Source organism: Simochromis diagramma, unplaced genomic scaffold, assembly GCF_900408965.1.
Source record: "Simochromis diagramma unplaced genomic scaffold, fSimDia1.1 OVJJ01000646.1, whole genome shotgun sequence".
NCBI classification, from domain to species: domain Eukaryota; kingdom Metazoa; phylum Chordata; class Actinopteri; order Cichliformes; family Cichlidae; genus Simochromis; species Simochromis diagramma.
Window position 1 is genome coordinate 2,046,353 of NW_024387279.1, and position 19,550 is coordinate 2,065,902.

Consider the following 19,550-nt stretch of genomic DNA (forward strand, 5'->3'; position numbering starts at 1 on the left):
CCTCTTAACTCTGAACTCCTAGAGGGGCTATGACGCCAATAGAGTAAATTCACAGACTCCGCCCCCAGCACGGCTCCAATCGAAGCTGAAGTGAAGCCGTTTCAGAACATTTTGCTCTACATATTTGAGTTGTTTGCCATGCTTGGTAAGTCATTTTTTCAAAGATTGTTTCAATTATTATTATGAGCTTTTACTTCTGTGGCTCTTTGGAGTTGAGACAAAGCTGTGTGAAAGGCATTAGCCATGTTGCTTGGTGATAGCATAATATTCTGTTTTAGCTAGCTGAAAGGTGTTGTTTGCGGGCAAATACCACAGCCTTGAAAAAAAGCTTGCATGTGAATTTTCAGTCAAACTTTTGGTCAAATACACCTAAAACAATGTCTAGAATGTGAAATGTTGGTATAATGGTGCTACTTGAAGCCTGAAAACGATCGCCCATAAAAAAAAAACAAAAACGAGCAAATAGCAGTAGCAGACGTCCTGACTGGATTCTACGTTAGCATAGATCCCTCCAGAGTTTTGTGCACACGGTTTAGGTAAAAATTAAAAAGGTTGAGGTTTTACATTTAGTTCAGTATTACCTGTTGCCTGTGTCTTTGTCTTTTGGGAAAATACTTTACACAAGTAATGGCTCAAAGAGGATTCTTTTTTTTTTTTTTTTTTTTTTTTACTGTGCTGCAATTGTTTACTGGGTTATTTGTGCCATTAATTAGTGTCAACTAATTTTTATTCAATCTCCGCACAGGATATGCTTGTGAAGATGGAATATGGGGGAGAGCAGAAGTGCGTTGAAGTTCCACAAAGGGATGAATGAAGGACATGCATATTGTAGGGGTGCAACGATATTCGTATCGATATTGAACCGTTCGATACAGTGCTTTCGGTTCGGTATGCATATGTATCGAACAATACAAAATTTTTAATTTATTTTATCAACTTTCCTTCTGACGATGCTGTCTGTGTTGAGCGCTCAGTGGATCTGCACTCGACAGTGCAGCCTAGGCGGAGTAGTCGAGTGCAGATTCACTGAGCGCAGGGCAAGCTAGCGAGACAGAAGTTAAGCTCTCCTTGCAACATGGCAAATTGAACCTCCCCCACCCTCATTCAGATCTGGCGTTTGGAACTATTTTGGTTTTCATGTGACGTATGACCCTGAAGGTAAGCGCGTCATGGACTAAAGTAAAACAGTATGTTGGATGTGCCACGCAATGCTCAATTACATGGGTGGGAGCTAGTGTGTTAGCGCAGTTAGCTCGTTAACGTGTTGGCCGTCCAGCCCCACGCTCAGAGCGATCCGCGGTAGCTCGTTAATGGAGATTTGCCGTGTTGTGGCGTTAACGTCATTTCAACGAGATTTACGCTGACAGCACTAGTGGGAACACAACGAATATGACTGCACATTTACTCCGACATCATCCTAGTGCAAAGACAAGTGGAAGCCGACAAAAACAACAAGCACGCATGCTCCAAACTTTACCCGAGTCATTTAGACAGCCGTTAGCACAGGATTCTCCTTATGGGGACCTGATATGTTTAATATGCTGCTGAGAATATAGCTCAGAAGAAGCGTATAATATAGCTTTTATTTTGGAAAGAGACATTTCTCTGTAATAAACTCTCTTTTCCAAAGATGAGTGATTCCTCAATCAGATACAGGGCTCGCAAAATTTTTCCAGTCGGGCTACCAAAATCTCTCTCTGTCCTGCCCGTCGGGCTATCGCAGGAAGGAAAAATATATATATAGAGAGACACGTATGTGAGAATGCTGTTTGTAGATTACAGCTCAGCATTCAATACCATCGTTCCCTCGAAGCTGGACAGGAAACTGCAGGATCTAGGACTGAATAGCTCCCTCTGCAGCTGGATCCTTAGCTTCCTGTCTGACAGACGCCAAGTGGTCAGACTGGGCAGCATCACCTCATCCCCCATCACACTAAACACTGGTGCTCCACAGGGGTGTGTACTGAGCCCTCTCCTATACTCACTCTACACCTACGACTGCACAGCCACTAACAACTCCAACATCATTGTGAAGTTTGCGGACGACACTACAGTGGTGGGTCTTATCACCAATGGTGATGAGACGGCTTACAGGGAGGAGGTCAGCGCCCTGACCCACTGGTGTCAAGACAACCATCTCACCCTCAACGTCGCAAAGACAAAGGAGTTGATAGTGGACTTCCGGAGGTGCAGAGAAGTACACACCCCCATCACCATCAACGGCGCTGCTGTGGAGAGAGTGAGCAGCTTCCGGTTCCTTGGTGTACATCTGGCTGAGGATCTTACATGGTCAGTACACACAAACAAAACAGTGAAGAAGGCGCAGCAGCGCCTCTTCTTTCTCAGGAGACTGAAAAGATTCGGCATGAGCCCCCGCATCCTCAGGACCTTTTATCACTGTGCCATTGAGAGCATCCTCACTGGATGCATCACCACCTGGTATGGCAACAGCACCGCCTACAACTGCAAAGCTCTCCAGCGAGTAGTGCGGTGCTCTGAACGGATAATTGGAGGTGAGCTTCCCTCCCTCCAAGACATCTACAGGAAGCGCTGCCTGAGGAAAGCGGGGAGGATCATCAAGGACTCCAGTCACCCCAGCCATAAACTGTTCAGACTACTTCCATCAGGAAGGAGGTTCTGCAGCATCCGGTCCCGTACCAGCAGAATGAGAGACAGCTTCTTCCACCAGGCCACCAGACTGCTGAACACGTCATAGACACCTCAGCTTCACTACTGGAACTTTAACATTATGCACTCCATACTGTACAGTAATGCCACTGTTTTGCACATGTCTCACTCTGTATATTTTTATATATTTTATTTATTGTTTACTCTATTTAATTTGTAAAATATGTGTACACACACACACACACACACACGTAGAAAAATATTTAGTATACACATCCAGAAATGCATATACTATTATATATTGTACATATATTTATTAGTTTCAGATGTAGCCATTCTTGTATTTTGCTTGTTTACATTATTGTATTTTGCACAACTCTGTTGCTTGTGAAGCTCGCACACAAGAATTTCACTCACATGTGCTGTACCAATGTACCTGCACATGTGATGTGACAATAAAAGTGATTTGATTTGATTTGATTTGATATATGTCAATGCTTTTGCATTCTTTCGGAAATGTAGCTGGGTAATTATGTCATTGGCATCGGTGAGCCACTGTCAATATGTGACATATTGAAATCGCGTTTGAATTTGCGCTTGTTTTTTGCTTTCACTTTGCAATCGCGCGAACTGTGTATAGAGAGCGACAGTACTGATTGGTGAGTGACGATCATTTGCGCACCAATTCCTCTGACATCGTCTTATCAATCGTTAGCTTACTATGCAAACATGACAAGTGAAATCTCCGGCAGCTTAAACATGTGAGAGGTTGATCACGCAGAGAATCGCTGAGCATTATGTGAGTGCGTGTGTAAAAGCAGCAGGATATATATTTTAGTTCTGCTGAGCCAAATAAGACAGGTCAGGGTGAAGAAGTGACAGCCAAAGAAAAGCTTACCACAAAACGGAAAAGTTATGACAAATGAGACTATAAGGCAAAAAGAAAGTGCAGCTTTATGGTTTCATGGACAAAAGAATTTCTGTGGCTGCAATATGACGAGCTAAATAACCAGGGCTGCACATAAGTGGTCCGCAGGTACGCATTCGCTGTCAAAATAAAAAATGCGCACAAGATAAGAAGTTGCAACGCGTGTTTGCGTACATAAGATTTTCAGGAGGACAGACATTTGTTTAGAACTCTTAAAGATGTCGAAGAAGCTCCTTTAAGCAATTACTGTGATGTTCCTCCACCTCCAAAGAAATGTCAGAAGGAGTCCGAACAGCAAAAGAAGCACGTATTCTCGGAAAAGTAGTTGCAGGAGGTGAGCTGGCTTCAAACAAATGATGAACGCACAGAGATGTGGTGCGGAAGGTGCCGTGAAAATTTAATAAATGACAAATTAAAAAGGCATGAACATTTTTTTTTGTATCGAAAAAATATCGAACCGTGACACCAAAGTATCGAACCGAACCGTGAATTTTGTGTATCGTTGCACCCCTAGCATATTGTATTGAAGAAATAAGTGATGAGAACGCTGTTATTTGCATTTACCATGTCAGACCTTTTGATAAACAAAATTCTAATGAAAGTGAGAACATGTACACTGTTACATCTTTCAGAAAATGTTTTGAAATTGTGGTGCACAGTTCAGAATAAATGTTTTTCAAAAACCATTGCATCTTTTTAGTAAATGTTTATTTCCAAAAGAAATTTCTAGAAGTTCAGAACAGTAAAATTCCCGCTTTTTAGAATGAATTAGAAGATAACTCTTACGTAGTTAAACTAAAATACTCTTTGAGAGTTAATATATAAACTCTTAACACCAAGTGTTAAATTATCAACTCCAGACAGATTTGGTGTTTAACACTAAATCAGAGTTAACGTACCAACTCTCCAAAAAGAGTTAAATTAACACTCTCTGGTGTGGACCCATATAGACACTTTAATAGTGTTGAAATCAAATCCGACAGTGTTAATTTGGACATGCTGGATTTGCTGTGTACCATTAATGGGAATTAGAACAATCGGAAGTGTCTTAATATTCCAGTATATAATTCTCAGGTGAAAAAATAGAGTTACATGGAAACAGAAAAACAGTCATGTTGTGTGCATTTAAACATGTGACACAGTTAGTGTATAAATCCAACATGCACATACGTTGCGATCTGATTGTACATAATTGTGTGTTTTTCTGCACATTGTACAGGTCAGCTTAAATACAGATTTTAGGTTTGCATGATGGGATAGCTTGCTATAAAACACCTCTCACCTGGTTGAAATCCAGCCTCCACCTGAGCAGTCAGATATATCTGTAACTGTGATGTTAACTCAGTGAGAAGGGTAGAATTCAAAATTCACCAAGGTGAGAAACTGCATCAAAGTTAGAGAGAGAGGCAACTATCCCACTGGAAAGATGGAAAAAGACAGAAGACACATCAGGAAGGAGAGAACTATAAACTCTATGAAAGAGCTGCTGAAGATGGTCAGACAAATGACTTTCCATCCATCCATTTTTCCATCCATCCATCCATCCATCCATCCATCCATTTTCTTCCACTCACCTGAACCCGAGTCGCATGAGCAGCAGCCTAAGCAGAGAGTTCCCAGACCTCCCCCTCTCCAGCCACATCCTTCAGCTTTTATGGCAGAATGCCAAGACTATGTAATCCCCCCCAGTGTGTGGGACATGCTCGGAACACCTCTCCCAGGAGGCATCCAAATCAGATGCCCGAACCAACTCAATTGGCTCCTTTGACACTAAGGTGGCTCTACTCTCAGCCCCTTTTAAATGTATACACCCCTCAACCTATCCCTAAGGGAGAGGCTAGCCACCCTTCGGAGAAAGCACATTTCTGCTGCTAGCATAGCTGGACTGGCCATCGGGCATACCGGGCATTTGCCCGGTGGGCCGCTGGCGATTTTTTGTTTTTATGGGCCGATGGATTTTTTTTTTTTTTTTTTTAGGAAGGGTATATATAATGAAAGGTGTTGGATTGGCCAATTGGTCATGATCGACTCTGGGCTGGACCAATTACAGCCGAGGAGGCCGGATGCACCCTCCCCCTTGTTTAGCAATCAGGTGATTTTCGCGCATTGCATGCTGGGAACTCGTGGCAAAACAATCCAAGTACCGCATCAAATGCAAGCATTTGCAGCACCGCAAAACGTTCATTCTCCGGTTCCAATACCTTCTTGTTTTTTCTTTGCCGCACAAAAAAGGAATGTATAAAACAAAAGGAGAACAATGCCGGTCCGTACAAAGACAGACTCGACGAAAAGCCAAAGAAAAGATACGAGGAAAAAAATCAAAGGAGTGAAAGGGTCAGACCCTTACGAGCACACAGAGTGGACAAAAGACGTCAGCGTGCTGCCCAACTTTCACCACGCTCAGATTTATAATTATACGGTTCTTGGAGTGAGTGCATATACTCATGAAGTTTAGTAACTTCAGGTCACTGCAACAAGCCCAGGTACAGTTTACCGACGGATGGGTACAGGACCACCGTGTAGAACGAAAGACCATCTTACGAACAAAGGTAAGTTTACCAGTCTCACAAATTGTCGTCATAAATACACATTCGTTAACAGTTTATTAATAGGACCTTTGAGCTCAACGGTAATTAATTAGTAGTGGAAATAATTTCTGGTAGCATTACAGAAATGTAGCAGTGACAATAATATTGTATGTTGTAATCGCACTGGACAATTAGTGATACAAAACAACTGTTTTATCCTGTGAATAAAAGTATATGTTTTTGTCAATGTACCATGGTAATAACAGAAGCGAAACACAATATTGTGTCAGGACAATTCACTATTTATGCACAATAAATAAAGGAGCATAGCGCGACAATTTCTGTTCAGCGCCAGACTTGCTTGTAACCTATATCACCAATTATGTTAAGAAAAATGACGTGTTAACTACTACAAAACTCTGACCTTTGTGGGAATGCTTGGAGCAGACTAACATGTGAGCTGGAGTGTTCTGAGACGTTATATTTGGTATATCCAGACCATCCGTCGGCTCTTACTTCGGAAACATGGCTTAAAAAATTTCTCTTCAACGACGTAATCCGATAAAAAAAAAAAACGCCATCTTTACCCGTCGGCTTTCCGTGGCTGTCATGCGACCGGCTATTGCAGTTAATAATACAACAGCTTCTTGCCATTTTTTGTGTTTCTTTTTATCGCTGTGTAACTGAGTTCAATTGAAAGCCTGTGTGCGCTAGTACCTCTTGCCACAAGTTCCCAGAATCCTTTGCGGTTTTACCCCTGAATGACGTCACATTTTCAATCTTTATCCTGGTGGGCCGGTCTCTAGTCAAAATGCCCGGGCCGATTTTTTGTCCCAGTCCAGCCTTGGCTGCTAGTATCCGCAATCTTGTTCTTTCGGACACTACCCACTGATTTAACCGTAGGTGATGGTAGGGGCATAGATTGACCCGTACACCCTTCAGTCCCTCTTCTTAAACATGATAACCACCACCTCAGTCTGACAATTCAGATGCACTGCCCCGGATCACCACGCAATGTTTCAGAGGCACTTCAATGAGGACAGCCTTACAACATCTAGAGCCTTTTGGAACTCAGGGTGAACCTCGTCCACCTCTGGGGCTCGGCCACCAAGAAGTTGTTTAACTAGCTCAGTGATCTTGCCCCCAGTGATGGGCAAGTCGTCTCCCTCATACCTTGACTCTGGCTGTTTTTCAACACGCATACTTGTGTGTACTTGTGTGTACTTGTGTTCTCGTGGACATCATCAGTCACAGCCCAAGTACTGTTCCAATTCAAAGTACACATCAAGTCAAGTACGCACAAAATGCCCGGATGTGCTCTTGCTCTGCCCATTCTATTGAGCATGCATTGGTGGTGACTTGTGTGGACTTGGTGCAGCCAAATATGCTAAAATGCATTTCATCCAATATTAAAATGAGGCAATAGCAAAAGAGAGCAGCCAAAACTGCAAGTAAAGTTTGAAATATTACTCTTCCTGTCTCACAAAAATAAATAGGAAAACATTCAGACGAGAATGTAGATGTGTAAACTTCAAATATCTGCTTGCTTTACCAAGAAATCACCTACTTGCAAAAGTGCTCCCACATTTTCAGAGATATCTGTTACACCACCAGCTTGATAGTTGACCAGGAGGTCGAGGCTCACTAGAGCCGGCGAGAACGCCTGACTCCCAGCACACCCCACGAGTTCGCCACTCCGTGGAAGTTAAACATGAGATGCTTAAATCATTTCTAAGAGATATAGATAATGTTTTTGTTTGGTTTATTTCAGTTTTTTTTTTAGTACTGAGAAACAGCTTCTGCTTCCTGTACAAAAGACGCGTCAATGGGGTTAAGGAGGTCCTTGAAGTATTCCATCCACCACCTGACTATATCTACAGTTGAAGTCCACAGCACCTGTGCCGGCGGACGTAGGCTACTGCCTTCCTAGCCATTCTGCTCCTGGGTGGGTCCGCAGCGGGCTTGGGGACATAATGGTCCACTTGGGAAAAACAAACCTTTTGGGTATGTTTCTTTGGCTTCAGACAATAAGTCCGATTGCTACAGTGTCAGACAGGAAAGTTTGGTATCTTCCTTTGCCTCTGGTGTCCAGCACCTGGATTAAGGATTACCACCATGACAGACACCACACACCATGTGGCTGCAGCTCCTTGCACCTGCATTGGCTAAATTTGTCAGCACCAGAGGATGCATTTTGGTTGTAACTTAAAGAACTGAACGCACCTACCCTAGCTTTGTGTAAAGACTGGAAACAGGGAGGAACAGCTAGTTGGGGTACTTTATGGTCAACCAACAGTTCCAACTCCAGCTAATTAGCACAACAGCCATCCTACTCTTTCAGACTATTTCTCCTTACTGAATGCAAAATCTTGGTAAGAATAAAAATAAGCATATTCACAATAAGCTAAACTTTTTTCTGTCAATTTTTGTGTTCTACTCAAAAAAGTCCTTTCATGTAGAAAAATGTGATTACAAAATAAATAATTTTCCTTAACATTAACATTTCTTTGATTACGCGACTTGATAACACAGCTTGATATTGTCTGCGTTAATGACAATTGACCTAAATTTATTGCACTTTAGTCAGATTTGACATATAGTTAAAATCCAAGAGTTTAATCAGACTTGAATGACTGAATTCAGATGAGCTTGGAGCTCATTGTGTCACCAGTTTGTGTGATTACAGCCCCAAAGACAGGTTCAGGGCGGCATAACATTGAATTGTTATTGAAACTTACATATGAACCAGTCACACCAGAGGTGTTGTCTAATATGATCTGATGACGGTCTGCCCTGTCCATACAGTCCAGCAGGTTTTCTCCAGCCTGTAAAGCCCCAGTGAAATGTATGTTAACATCAGATATGAACCTACAGGTCCAGTTAGTTTTGAGTAGGTTTTGAATTTTCAGCATGGTATGTTGTAGAGGAAAACACATGGGCTCTGAGACACAGATTAAATGAAGTTTTCTATCATGGGATGTGAGACTATTGTTAATTGCAATCTACCTTCCTAACCAGTGGAAACACATTTTAAAACTAAAAATACAAACAGAACAGGAGGAATGTTAAATAAGCCTCCCAGAGTTGTTGAAATTAAAAACATGACTTTTACAATTAAATGAAGCTGGCTGCAACAACAGACTGCAGCACACTAGTAGCCTACAGTAGTGACAAACATGGGCAGTGGAGGTTTATGAGTCTCAGCAGGGCTGTTTAGATGAGTGTAATGCCCCATTAGAAGAGGCTTCAGTTATTTTGTGCTACAACAGATGAACAAGCCTCAAGCAGTATTTACTGTACATCAGTGTTGTCATTGTACAAACACTGTGATGCTCCCTGTAACCTTCCATAGTGTTTTGTCTTCATTTTGTATAAAGAATCTCTACGACATCAAAGCAGTTAATTAATTTAAAAAACACTATCTATCTATCTATCTATCTATCTATCTATCTATCTATCTATCTATCTATCTATCTATCTACAAAATTTGAGCTACAGTGGGTCATCTGTTGGATCGGCTACATTAACCAGCATTTACTCCCCATGTGCATCAGTGAGCCTTGGGGGCTCATGACCCTGTAGCTGGTTCACCACAGTTCCTTCCTAAAACCACTTTTGATAGATACTGGCCATCTGCAGTTTTGGACATGCTCTGACATCACAATTTGGCCCTTGTCATATTTTGGCCCATGTTTACTGCCCCAAACACATTAACGTTGAAGGCCAAATCTTTCTCTTGCTCCATTCCACCCACAAACAGGTGCCATGATGAAGAAATGATCAAATGTTATTCACCTCATCTGCCAGCGGAATGTTTGAACATATATCCCCGCTTACATATAATCTAGGATGTGTTTTGTCGTCATGACTAATAGTCAAGATTTTTAGCTTATTCAGCGACCTCCTGTTTCCTGGTGTGGCTCTCTCTCACTCAGTTTTAGTCCCCTTGTGCAGCTATTAATGTTCCACTTAATGATTTTGCTTTAACGGTCTGTTAATTTAAAGTTTGCTTTAACACTGAAAGATGTCATAATTTGCAAAAAAGCTGTGTGTTTAAAAATCTAAAACATGTGGTCACAAGACAAGCTTTTGAACTTTTGAGTTTTAGGAACTATTCAGTGAGGCCAAGCTTCATCTCTTCAGGGGACAGTGTTATCTGTTCTTTCACCCTCTAGCCTTTTTTTCTTTGGTCATAGTCTAAAGGCCCCCTGCAGCTCCAATCCCAGTTTAGCCCCTGGTTACTCCTGGTTCCTGCTTGCAAGGGGGTATGGATCTCCTGGTGCAATAATGTTATGCTACAGTATGGCAGTTTGCTGAATGAACTCTCAGTCAACCCTGAGCCTCTATGCCTACCTAGCTGCTTTCTCTTCATCTCCATCCCTCACTCTGAGGAGACTTTGAATTAGTCTAATTATCATCGCCTGTGTCACAGAAACATGAGGAGGAAGGTATCATCCCCAGGAGGCCTTCTCAGTTTTAACACAGTGTTGTGTGTGTGTGTGTGTGTGTGTGTGTGTGTGTGTGTGTGTGTGTGTGTGTGTGTGTGTGTAAGTATATCTTTTATGAATTGCTACAGCTGTCTAAGACAGCTGCCAGAGGGTCTGTATTCAATAAGGGCACCTCCCCTTTCACTGCTGCTGAAAACATGCCTCCTCTTCCCATATACAAACAATTATGGGTGCAGTCTATCACACACACTCAGTGCTTCACATAATTACAGAGTTCAGTGTTTACATTTAAGGATATATGCAAATTCCTTCTGATCACCCTCGAGAACAGTTTGATGGTGGGAACTGCCATTTGAACGCATCCAAGCATGCATGTGTGTGTGTTTTCTTGTTGATACAATTTTATGAAGACCATTTCATCTCTAGCCTTGGGACACAGCTCTGACACAAACCAAAGTAAGCGCTGTGATGAAAAATTCCTTCCCTTGTAGAGGTTGTGTGACATTAGCTGTGGGCGATGGTGATTGCGGCTGTGGGCCGTCAACACCGAAGGACTTTTTCTCTCCCTGCTGTGATCTGTGTGCTGCAGATTCAGCAAAATGTTCTGTCATCTTGTGGCCTGTGAAAAGTTCATAATGTTTAGTGTTCACAACACACCAGCTACTCACTACCACACGAAGGGTAGAAGATATAAAACTTCTCTCCCCGTGGTGAATTTCTGCAGCACTTTCCAGCTGTGTTGGTGTTGAAGACGATCAGCTGGCAGCAACAATAAAGCTCCATTTGTCACCCTAAGGCTGATGCACGTCAGTGACTTGATTACATGTTCAAGACTATGCTCATGTACTGAGACCTTCATAATTTCTGTGAAGCTGACACTGACATATATGGTATTTTGGACAATTAAATGGTGTATCGACTGGTACTCTAGCTTGGCACTATTTTGTTATATGCTGCCTTCATTATACTCATACATTAATACAAGCCCTATTTCTGTGCCTTTATGTGTTCTAACTATCACATACATTCACACTGTGATGGATCCATTGGGGGCAATTAGGGGTTCAACATCTTGCCCAAGCATATTTTGATATGCAGACTAGAGAAGTCAGGGGTCAACTGTTGACCTTTCAGTTGGTGGATCTACTTTATGAGCCACAGTCACCTTGAACTTGTTTTTTTTGTCATCAACAATTTTTATTTCATTTTAAACTTTGATAACAGAACTGAAAAATAAATACATAAATAAATAATTTAAAAAACAAACAAACAAACAAACAAACAAATAAAAACAATGGGAGGTTGTCCTATTCTTTGTTCGCACACTAATCCCCACATCACCACTCTCTCATTACTCCTGTTCTTCAAGTTACAGAAATCCAGCTTGTAAAGGGGGACCAAATACAATCATATTGATGCAATTTATCCATCACATCTCCAACAATCGTCCGTGGGGGCCAAGTTCCATTTATACAGTTGTTGCGGTGTTCGATGCCACCTATGGATTATCTTAAGTTGGATAAATCTACTACCCGTTTCTTTATACATAGTGTTAACATTATGAATACATGAATCCCATTCAACTGAAGATATGTCCAATGCCATGTCCTGGGCCCAACAGCCCTTAACTTTAAGGAGAGGGTCAGCTGACCGTTCTTGCAATAAATGATAAATCTTAGAAGTGATACCTTTACCCAAGGATTGAACTCTTAATATCAGCTAGCTGTCACCTAAAGTTAGCACTAAGTTTGGGTTTGCTTTAGTCACATGCTAAATAGGCAAGTAGAAGAGATAGCAGATTTCCTGTTCCAGATAAGGTCTCCTGCATTAACTTTTCTAGTAAATCCTTTTCAATCTGGGCAATTCGAATAGTCATTAATTCAATAAAAAGTTATGTTATTTGAACCAAAACCATACCCTTAACCCTAGATTGGTTGCTTGTATAAAAAAAGAAAATACTTCTTGGTCCGAAAAATTAAGTTAATGTGAAGATGCTTTGTTTTTAATTGCGAACAGGAGGTTTGCCAAATTAATATGCCAAATGTATAGAAGTCAGTGAGAAATCATCATTGGCTCCTTTAAAGCTCTAATCTTAGTAAGCACTGTCCCGATGAGTGTATGTTCCCAGTCACTAGTTTCAAGTCTTACTGAATAAAACCTTATATTTGTTTCAAAAAGTCAAGCATGAGCAGGGTAAAACGGTATGATCTAGGCCGGGCCTGTCTTCTGAATGACAATTTGATATTTTACAAGTGTCATGTCTGTCATGGAGGTAGCTGGCAGAGTCTCTCCCTCTTCCTCTAACATTTCTTTCTGGACTCTCTATGGATTGGAGGCATCCTTTAGGAGTGGCTACAACAACAATAATAAACAATACTTTATTATTTCTAGAAACAGTTTACAGAGGAAAACAGGTCATACAACAAGATTTACTACCAGTAGTTGCATTATCAGCTGTATAGAAACTCGTTTTAGCACGTTCTTTTTAGCAGGAGCTTAGGTTCATATTAATAGCTTCACTTTTCATTTTAGTTTCAAAATGAGAAGCTTTTTGGCAAGGAGCTTTTTTGTGCAGGTTGCTATTCTAGTAGCTGGTCGACATGTTATTTGGAATTGCCCCGTTGGGTGGGGGTAAATTCCTACTTGCTGGCTTTCTACACCCACAACCCATTTTGATGGCCTAATGATTTCCTCCATTGCAATAGCGAATGCTAGAGGGGAGATGTGCACCCTGCCATGATACCAATTTCCAGGTGCTCCCATGCTGTGGTGAATTACATGGCTGTGAAGCAAATCTGTATGTTTTGGAAATACTCTTTAACTTCTCTAAGAAAATTGATTGTGGTCCACTGGACTGTGTGGACCACGTGTTTTCTGGGCCAACTGATTTTAATACGTGGGCCTACTGCTGTGGTTTTGGATTTTGCTATGACTGTCGGTCGAGTTATTTCCTGCTGCATTGCAAAATTTCTCGCTTTCTTGCATTCTGGTTTGTTTTGCTTTCTGTTTGTTTCCTGGTTTTGTGCCTCACATGAGTTCAGTCATTCAATCAGTCTCCCTATGTGGTTGGCCGTTACTATTCCTCACTTGGTTTAGATACAGATTATTTTGTTACAGCCAGTTATTCAAGTTCTATTGTCTACTTCACTACAAAGAATAAACAAATTACACAATGAAATACAATTCACAGCATTGCCTGTATTTAAATTTGATCTTTTATCTTTGTGTTGCTTACCCATTGTTTGTTTCAGTGGTTATTACAATACTAGTTGTTCATGGACAATCATGTCCATGACAAAAAGAAAGTTTTCACAGAACTTTATGCAGTCCTGTGAAAAACTAAGTACAGTACACCCCATGTAGTAGCTCCATTTTTAGCAGTAATAACTTTTACTGGTCATTTTCTTTATAACTTCATTCCTCTGTCCCATCATTGTGGAAAGACTTTGGTCCACTCATCATCACAATGCTGCAGTTCATTGAGGCATTCATTTATCCACACCTCTCATAGGGTCACACCACGGCATTTAAGTCTGGCTGAGGTCTGGACTTTGACTGGGCCACTGCAACACCTTGGTTCTTGTTTTTAAGGCATTTGGTTGTAGGTTTTTTTGGTGTGCTGGTGATCATTGTTCAGCTGCATGACCCAGTTTTCGTTAAGCTTTATTTGTCAGACAGATGGCCTAACATTTGACTGTAAGTTAATGGACAATTCAATGAGTAAAAGATGCCAAGATCTCATGGCTGCAAAACAAATCCAAATCATTACCTCTCATTCACCGTGCTTGACAGTTGGCATAAAAGTGTTTGTTTTTTGCTTTGTTGTTTTCCACAATATGATGCATGCGTTATGACCAACAATCTCCATTTTGGCTTAATCTGTCCAAAGGACGTTTTTTTTTTTTTTTTAGAAGTCTTGAGTTCAGACACAACATAAAGCTTTTTCCTGGCAGCCCTTCCAAACAATCTATACCTATTCAGTCTTTTTCTTTTTAAATTATATTGTCATGAACCTTAACATTTAACATGCTAATTGAGGTTTAAAGAGTTTGAGATGTAGCTCTTGCATTTTTTGCATTTTCTCTAAGCATTGCATGTCTGTCCTCGTGGTGATTTTGCAGGGATATACACTCCTGGGAAGACAATGACAGCGCTTTAACGCACAATAAATTCTCCAGACCATCAAACTGTTGCAAATCATCATTTGATGAGTGCATATGAAAGGAAGCATCAAATGTTTGACCTCTTCCCATAATTCACCATAATTATCTGCATTAAGGCATGGATTGCCATGCCTTAATGCAGATAATTCGTAAGCTGGAGAAGAAATGGCATTTTACTAATTTAGAAACTTTTTACTGGCTTGGAAAAGTAACTTGTTGCTCTCCATAAAGCTAGGACATCTTACTATTTATAACTGTTGTAAAAGTAAAACAGTAAAAGTTTATCACACCGTCCACATCAGCCTATGCTCACTGGACCTGTAACCTCTCATCCACCATCCACACTGCTCTGCCTTTGTCAGAACCCTCCTTAGCTCTTCTCCTCAGGTCAAAAACCTGTCCAGCTCACCTGCTTTGCTCTGGCTATGGTTCCCCTGTTGTTATGCATAGGCAGCAGCCCACTCCTCCACCTTGGCTCAAAATCGCTTCCACAACCAATTCAGGCTTGCATTAATAGAAGATATTTTACAATAATTTCAATTAAAATTAACAATAGTTGAATGATGCACATGACTATGGCTGTGATGCTACTACATTCAGTTACTTCCCTTACCTTACATCACATATGGGTAAAACAAAGGGTCTCATTTCATAAAGACAAACGCGTGGTAGATAATAACAGTTTAATTACATGTTAGATTTTTATTTCTCTCATCAGTTCTGTATGTTATCATGCAGATAAAGGAATCCTTCCGTTCTGATTCTGAGTGAAATGAATGATCTTTGATTGAACTTTGAAGGCTCAACTTTCAGTGGGAATCCCAAACATAAAGATCTTAGTTATGTCAAGCTTAGCCTCCACTTTACAAGGCTTGTTCTTCCATGTAACCTCTGCATTGTGGTGTAGAAATGTTCGTATCTGACATGCCTCTTTAATGAGCTTCCATAAAACACTATAAAAACGAAAGCACCTGGTGTGATGGAGTAACTGAGAGAGCATGTTATGAGGCTGACAGTGCTTCTTGATCACTTTCAGTTTTCACCTCATACATTTTCAGTACTCAGACAATGAAAGGCAAGGAGATGTATGACTTCTGCCAGACATAACTGTTTCTGTTTTCTGGGTGATTTTCTGCTTTGTTGCTTGCAGAGAGGCACTTGTCCTTGGAGGAGCATAATTTGACAAATGTAATAGAACGCTTATAAAAGTCCTTTCATTTTTTTCATTTCTACCAGACATCCTTCACTGAACACTTAAAGAGTTTACCTTTAGTACACTGACACCAACTCCTCACCTTCTGTTTCTTTCATGCCCCATTATTTATGTTTACCTTTACATCTGTAATTATAATAGCAGATTTTATGTAACTGTGTGTTTTAACCTTCAGAATATGCAGCAAATCCTCACATCTTACCAAAAAACTAACTTAATTGTTTTTCAAATTAGCTACATATTAAAAAATTAATGGCATTTGCATCTTTTCATTTACTACTTTACTACTAATTAAGTAATCTTAAGGGCAGCTTTTAATGTAAGACTTGCTGTTTTCTATTTTATATAGCTTTGGCCAAAGGCTGCACCATTTGTTGGCTCATTTTTCCTGTATATAGAAAATAAATCTTCCTCTGTGAAGGAAAACAGTAACTAGGGGTTAAAGTTCTCATGGATGGACTCTTAGATGTGATGAAGTGCGTAAAAATGACTCCATGTTTTCTTTATTTGCTTGCTATGTGATCTGACCTGTGGTGCTGCTTCTTCTTCTTTCGGCTGCCTCTGTGGAGTGGATCCTGACTGCTACACTTGACCCAACATAACCGTGAGCATAGATAACAAGTCAGAAGTACATGTTAACTAATCCTACTGAGTTAGCCACTTATCAAAACTACTTTTATTTGATTTTTATATTATTTTCATCCTACATGAAGAAGAAGCAGCTTGACGCCTTGTTAACTAGCATCATGGGAATAAATCAGAAGTAAATAATCAGTAAATAAACCAGGTAGGACTCCACAGCTCCATCATTCTGTCATTCATTGAACAGCCAATTAAAAGATCAATAGAGATCTCAAGATGAACTAAAATCATTTGATGAATTAGTGCCTTTTGCTATTGGAGTAGAGAATTGTCTACAGATAACTGACTAGGTTAACATAACACCGGTTCTAGCACCAGCATTTCAAACTCCTCACCTTAAAATCAGTAGAAACAAATGAAAATCATGTGGGTGAAACTCTCGCCAGAGGAACAGCAGCAGAGGATTGAAGCTATTTATTGTGATCAGCCCAGGCATTTTGGTGTTTCTTGTCTAATGTGGCCAAAAGCTTCAGTGGCCTCCAGTGGGAATACTGGTGAGTGAATCACAGCTAAAATCACTTGTACATATATTATTACCTTTTACTCTGTATTTTGTCAGATGGTCTTAGTTTATTTCGCCAGTTTGGAGAGCATTTTGTGACGCAAAATGCAAAACAGCAAAATTCAGCTTACTTTGAAGTTTCCACCCACAATCCATTTGACAAACAGAGTGAATAAAGAGCTACATGCAACCCTTATGCTATTTCGTGTCAGCTTGTCCTGCCTCTTGAAGCTCCCATCTGCCCTGGATATAATATGCACATAATACCTTAACTTCATCTTCAACTAGTCTTTCATCTTTTGAAGCCTCTATAGGTTTCCAGCCTCCATTGTTCCCAGTCCAAGGAGAAGAAGTGGTTGTTCCTTTAGCTCAGCCTAAGGCAGTCCTTCTTAGAACTGCAGACCAGAATTGCCATTTGGCTGACAGGCAAAGGACCCCAGCCCCACGACACACCCGTGGGAGATCTGCCTCTCTTCAAAAACTATTCCTTTGAATGAATTGACCCACGCAATCAATGTGCTTTTTGTCTTAAATCTTATGTTTCCATGAAGATACATTAGGTAAAGTAATTATTAAATGCATCGACATTTTTCTCATTAAATATATTTCTAGATTAGATTAGATTAATGTATCCCTTGAGAAAAATTACTTTGGACAAGCGAGGGAAACCTGGACTCTTTAAAGTGAAATTTTCATCATATGCAGGTAACAAATGTTACGGGTTCAGATATTGAGGGTGAGCACAAAAACAATAATGGTCCAGAAGAGCTTCGATCAAACAATGATTTTAATGAACACACGCGTGGGGAGATGAACACTGCCCTCAGACAGCATCGATCTCCGCCCAATGATACACAAACGGTTGTTTTATACCATCAGGGTTTGGTTTATGATGCCCCCTCATGCGTCAAACAGATACAATTCACATACAATAATATTGACGACTTTCGACATATATGGAAGGAGCCTTCTCTCCGTCTCGAGGCCAGATGCCGACTCTCACTTATCTCCTGGAGCATACTTTTGCAGCAACAGGCATTTGCAAACTGTTATTCGAACTCCTAGCCTAAACATGAGCCCAACTGTTGTCTGTGTGTGTGTGTGTGTGTGTGTGTCGACATCCAACGCACTCAGCCTCACCCCGCCCGTTGGCGCTTCTAACCTTTTCCCAGACAGAAGCTCTCAGTGGTATGTGTAATAATCTTAACTAAAAGTATGTGTGATCTATTGAATAAATGTTTTACCAAAATGCCCCTACTCAAGGCTTAATAAAAGAATGTAAAATATGTGTTGTGTAAGCGTGTTCTTTCCATAGCTCAACATCCCTTACACCATGTATTGTCTGATCATAGCGTCAAACAAAGTTCACGACCTTCAACTACCTGACTGAGCTTCAACTCTTTAAATAAGCACAGAAATGCAAAGTGCATATAAAATGATTACAACTACAACTGTAATGAAAAGGTTAGTACGTGATTATGATAACACCAGTAATACAAATTATAACATAATGCCAACAGCTTCAATCAATGTTTTTGATGAGAATAAGAATTAATGCAATGGTTAATGATAATGGTTATGAATAGTAGCAGTAAAATATTTCCCTGATCTCCACACAACCGAAATAATCCGCTTATACAAAGAAATCAAAACAGTCCATAAATGAAGTTATGTCTATTAAAGTGGAATGACACAGAGAATAGGTATTCAACACATGAGAATAAGAGGTGCAAAAAGCCACTATCAACCAGTCTACTTGTCTCATAGGATCCTGCATGTGTCTACAACTCACTTTGGGAGATTGGCTTGCGCTGCTACTGTCTGTTATATTATTGTCACCATCATGGTTGTAGCACCGCTTTATTAATTCCAAGGTCTTATACATTTTGTCCTTTAATTTACGATTCTTGTTTGTTCTCTAGCCGTTTGCCTGAAGCTGGTGTGAAACTTCCAAGTTGACTTACCTGTATTTCTCCAAGGAGTTTGACAAAAACATCCATTTTAACATGCCCGAGACCAACAGCCTGCCACTGTAATTACAAAAACAAGGGCTGGATGTAGCTCAGATGGTAGAACGGGGCATCCAGTGATTGGAAGATTGGTGGTTCGATCTCCAGCTGCTCTAGTCTGCATCCCAAAAATTGCTGGTCAAAATACTAACCCCAAGTTATGTAAGAATCAGTTCTTTTAACTCGCCTGTCCATGCTCTCCACTAAATGTCTGTGAAGGTTCTCAGCCATCCAGGTCACGTCTTCAAGCAACTTAAAGAAGTCCAGATGCTTTTCTTTCCAATCTCCTTAGTCTCCACTAAATCATTTGTTAATCACCTCTCTCCTTGTTGCCCCTTCATATCATCTCTTCAGGAAAACAACAAGTAAGGCCCCTGAAACATACTGCAAACTTTGAAAGCTCTTTCCAGGTTTATCTTGGCCACTCTTGATGTTTTTTCTCCTCTTCGATACAAACTTCAGCCCCACTTACTTCCTCCCGAGCCACTG